Raw genomic sequence first — 4755 nt, 5'->3', positions numbered from 1 at the left:
GCGATGCTTTGTTTTAATTAAACAGTTGGATTCCCCTGGTCTGCACCAGTTCTAAGCCGGCTGCTAGGTGCCAGCCGAGGCGGGGCGCCAGTCCGGGGACCCCCCCGGGGACCCTCCCCTGCGCGAACCACTCAGCCGACGCCAGCCGCAGCCGCGCGCGCACTGGCCGCGCGCCACGGGGACCCCGCCGGCGGGAACCGATGGGGCAGTGATGTGCGACGACGACGGCGGCGGCCGCCGCTGGGGCTCCGGCCGAAACAAGGTGGAGAGGGGCGGAGGGGGGAGCGGGCAGCGCCCACCGCAGCCAGGGCGATCCACGGGAAGGGCCCAACGCGTGTCCAGAGTTGCTGCCGCGTGCGCGTGCACGCACATCAGCGCCCGGGCGGGCCACGCGGAGTGCACTCACCTGCGCGCCGCGCCTCGTCCAGCCGCGGCGCGCACCCAGCCCCACTTCGCGCCCCAGCCCAACCGACCCAGCCCTTAGAGCCAATCCTTATCCCGAAGTTACGGATCCAGCTTGCCGACTTCCCTTACCTACATTGTTCCAACATGCCAGAGGCTGTTCACCTTGGAGACCTGCTGCGGATATGGGTACGGCCCAGTGCGAGACTTACACCCTCTCCCCCAGATTTTCACGGGCCAGCAAGAGCTCACCGGACGCTGCCGTAACTGCGACGCTTTCCAAGGCGCGGGCCCCTCTCTCGGGGCGAACCCATTCCAGGGCGCCCAGCCCTTCACAAAGGAAAGAGAACTCTCCCCGGAGCTCCCACCGGCTTCTCCGGAATCGGTTGCGTCACCGCACTGGGCGCCTCGCGGCACCCGTCTCCGCCACTCCGGATTCGGGGATCTGAACCCGACTCCCTTTGCTGAGGGCAATGGAGGCCATCGCCCACCCTATCGGAACGGCGCTCGCCTATCGCTTAGGACCGACTGACCCATGTTCAACTGCTGTTCACATGGAACCCTGCTCCACTTCGGCCTTCAAAGCTCTCCTTTGAATATTTGCTACTACCACCAAGATCTGCACCTGCGGCAGCTCCACCCAGGCCCATGCCCCAGGCTTCGAGGCGCACCCAGCAGCCCTCCTACTCGTCGCGGCCTAGCCCCTGTGGGCATCGCACTGCCGGCGACGGCCGGGTAAGGGCCTGACGTTCCAGCGCCATCCATTTTCAGGGCTAGTTGATTCGGCAGGTGAGTTGTTACACACTCCTTAGCAGATTCCGACTTCCATGGCCACCGTCCTGCTGTCTAGATCAACCAACACCTTTTCTGGGCTCTGATGAGCGTTGGCATCAGGCACCTTAACCTGGCGTTCAGTTCATCCTGCAGCGCCAGTTCTGCTTACCAAAAGTGGCCAATGAGCACTTGCATTCCACGGCACGGCTCCATGCCAGCGAGCCGGCCCCCTTACCCATTGAAAGTTTGAGAATAGGTAGAGATCGTTTCAGTCACAGGACCTCTAACCATTCGGTTTACTGAGTAAAACTGAACATTGCCGAGTGCCAGCTATCCTGAGGGAAACTTTGGAGGGATCCAGCTACTAGATGGTTCGATTAGCCTTTCACCCCTAGACCCGGGTCAGATGACCGATTTGCACATCAGGACCGCTATGGACCTCCACCAGAATTTCCTCTGGCTTCGGCCTGCCCAGGCATAGTTCACCATCTTTCGGGTCCTAGCATGGACGCTCACGCTCCACCTCCCCGGTCCCGCGAGGGGGCAGCGGGTGAGATGGGCCGGTTGTGCGCCCAGGGCTGCCAGGCGCGACACGCGCCCCGGGATCCCACCTGAGCCAGCGCGCGCTGTCTCTCACCTTCATTGCACCGCGGGCTTTCGACGACGGCCCCTGACTCGCGCACGTGCTAGACTCCTTGGCCCGTGTTTCAAGACGGGTCGGGTGGGTAGCTGATATCGCCGCGTACCCCAGGTGCCCAAGCGCGGCCCGTCAAGCCTGGCCCGGCGGTGCCACGCGGTTGGGGCGCACTGAGGACAGTCCGCCCCGGTTGACAGCGGCGCCGGAGGCTGGTGGGCCCGGTCCTGCACCCCTGCGTGAAACGCCGTGCTGCGGGGACGCCGCCCGTGCCCTATCCACCCCGGGAGGGGGAGGGGGGGGAAAAGCGACGCCCCCCCAACACGGCGCCGCTGATGGGGGGGCAGGAGGGCATGGCGGCGGTCCTCTCCCTCGGCCCTGGGATTCAGCAAGACCAGCTGCCCGGGGGCTGTAACACTCACCGCCACTTGTGTGGCGTCGGGCCACCTGCCCGCCGGAGGCCTTCCCAGCCGACCCGGAGCCAGTCGCGGTGCACTGCCGCAGAGGAAATGAGCCCGGCCAGGGCCGGCCGCCAGCCAAGGGGTGGTCCCCACACCGGACCGCCCCCCCGGCTCGCCCCCGCGGACAGGGTTCGCCCGGGGGAGGGAGGGGAGGCAGAGGTGAGGATCCGTCGAACCCGCGCCGGCTGCCCGCAACTCCCTGGGTTGAGTCCTCCGGGCGGATTGCGCAGTCCACACCCATTTACCTCTTAACGGTTTCACACCCTCTTGAACTCTCTCTTCAAAGTTCTTTTCAACATTCCCTTATGGTACTTGTTGGCTATCGGTCTCATGCCTGTATTTAGCCTTAGATGGAGTTTACCACCCGCTTTGGGCTGCATTCCCAAGCAACCCGACTCCGAGAAGTCCCGGGCCTGGAGCACTGGGGGGCTGCTACCGGCCTCACACCGTCCACAGGCTGCGGCCTCAATCACAAGGACTTGGGTCCCCCGAGAGCGCTGCCAGGGAGGGGGGCTTCTTTATGCCACATGTCCCGTGCCCCACCACGGGGCGGAGATTCAGCGCTGGGCTTTTCCCTCTTTGCTTGCCGTTACTGAGGGAATCCTCGTTAGTTTCTTTTCCTCTGCTGACTAATATGCTTAAATTCAGTGGGTCGCCACGTCTGATCTGAGGTTGCAAGCCCAAAGCTTGGCTGCGCTGCGCGCAGGGGCTTGCACAGAGACGGCTGCCGTGTCTCCCCCACCCGCTACACTGCCTGCCCCCCCTCCTCTCCGCGCTCCCAGAGGGAGCCGGAGAGAGAGAGCAGAGAGAGCGCGCACGTGCGCGAGTGAGCGATGAGGAGAAGGAGAGCCCCATCTCAGAGACGAGAACCAAAAAGGGAGCGCGGCAGAGATGGCCCCGTGCAGGAGGACTGGTCAGGCAGTGGCGCGCGCGATGGCCTTGGCGGGGAGAGAGAGAGGAGCGACTGCGCCCCTCAGTGCACCCCGAGACCATGACAGAAGAGGAGGAGGCGGGCAAAGGGAGGAGGGGATCAGAACCCCCGTCCCCAGTGCTCTCGCCTCGTGCGTGTGTGCGGCAGCACAACATGGTACTGCCTCAGTACACACCCGCAGACAGCCGCTGGTGCCGGGGGGAGGCCGGGGGTGAGGCCCCCGCCTTGCCTCCCCGTCTCACCCTCCTCTCTCTTTCTCTCGGCCCTCGGCGGCGCCTTTCGACGCTGTCTCTCGCTCTCCCCAGGCCGCCGTGCCACCGCATCCACGGCACGGTCCCGGCAAGGATGAGCTCCGCCCCAGCAGCTGGCTCCTGGAGTGGGGAGCTAGGGACCGCTCCCCGAGTCTGCATTTAGGGGAATGAAGGCCCTGCGCATCGACGATGACGACGACCGCGATGACGATGACGCCTGCCTGGCCGCAGGGAAGGGATCGAGGCCGCCTAGGGAAGCGCTTCCCTCACCGAACCCCTGACCGCCTTCCCTCCGGGCACTGGCGGGACGCCGCCGCTGCCGCCACCGCCACGGGTGACAGGCCTGGGAGGCGACCCCAGCCATGCCGCCGGGGTGGCCCCGCGATGGCGATTGATCGTCAAGCGATCCTCAGACAGGGTAGCCTCGGGAAAAATCCGGGACCGCAAGTGCGTTCGAAGTGTCGATGATCAATGTGTCCTGCAATTCACATTAATTCTCGCAGCTAGCTGCGTTCTTCATCGACGCATGAGCCAAGTGATTCACCGCTAAGAGTTGTCTGGCTTTCGGGCACTGCTCACGCCGAGCGGCCTCTTTTTTTGTTACTCTGGTGCCGAGGACGCGCGGGCGCGCGCACCTGGCTTTGACCGTACGAGCACACAGAAACCGAAGGGGAAAAAAAAAACTGGAGCAACCCACGCTCTGAAGGCCGGCCAAGAGGCGGGGGAGCCCACGCCCCCGACCGCATCCCCCTGCGACGGGAAACGCCGACCTCACAAACGCCGTCCTTCAGAGGCCGCCCAGGCGCTTGGGCTTGGCCTGGCATCCGCGCGGAGGGCCACGCGGCACGCACCGTAACGCAGGAGGGCATGGTGGCCCACCCGCTTCTTGCTTTGATGGGATGACACGCACAACACACACGGCTCGCGGCCGGGGGCGCGCGGCCGTCGGCCCCTGCACATGCCGGTTCTCCCTCGGCCCCCGATTCCGCGGGCCTCGCGGAGCACCGCCGTGCTGCTGTGGAGCCGGCTTTGTTTTTTCTTTGCTCACTTCACAGCCTTCCCCCAGCTCAAGACGGCACACGACAACGACCAGCCCCCGCCGGCGTGCCTCCTGCGGGACCGCTACCTTGCCGGGTGGGCGAGCGACCGGCAGACGCGCTCCACCACCAGCCCGGGAGGCGGGCGCCACCGAGACCGAAACCAGCATCACCGGCGCCCATGGCCGGCTGAACGGCAGACTCCGTCACCGCCAGGGCCGCACTCCCGGGACCACCACGTCGCACCGCCGGGGCCCCTTGCCTC

General features: G+C 65.6%; 1 non-coding gene across 1 annotated transcript; it reads right to left on the bottom strand.

Moving 5' to 3' along the window:
* Positions 1-3856: 3856 nt before the first annotated feature.
* LOC143694556 (5.8S ribosomal RNA) lies at positions 3857-4008 on the bottom strand. Its single transcript, XR_013183134.1, has one exon. It is a non-coding gene; the product is annotated as a 5.8S ribosomal RNA (ribosomal RNA).
* Between the last annotated feature and the right edge of the window lie 747 nt (positions 4009-4755).

Source organism: Agelaius phoeniceus, chromosome 7, assembly GCF_051311805.1.
Source record: "Agelaius phoeniceus isolate bAgePho1 chromosome 7, bAgePho1.hap1, whole genome shotgun sequence".
Classification (NCBI taxonomy): domain Eukaryota; kingdom Metazoa; phylum Chordata; class Aves; order Passeriformes; family Icteridae; genus Agelaius; species Agelaius phoeniceus.
Note: the sequence above shows the minus strand (reverse complement) of the source record. Positions and strands in the feature narration are given on the sequence as shown.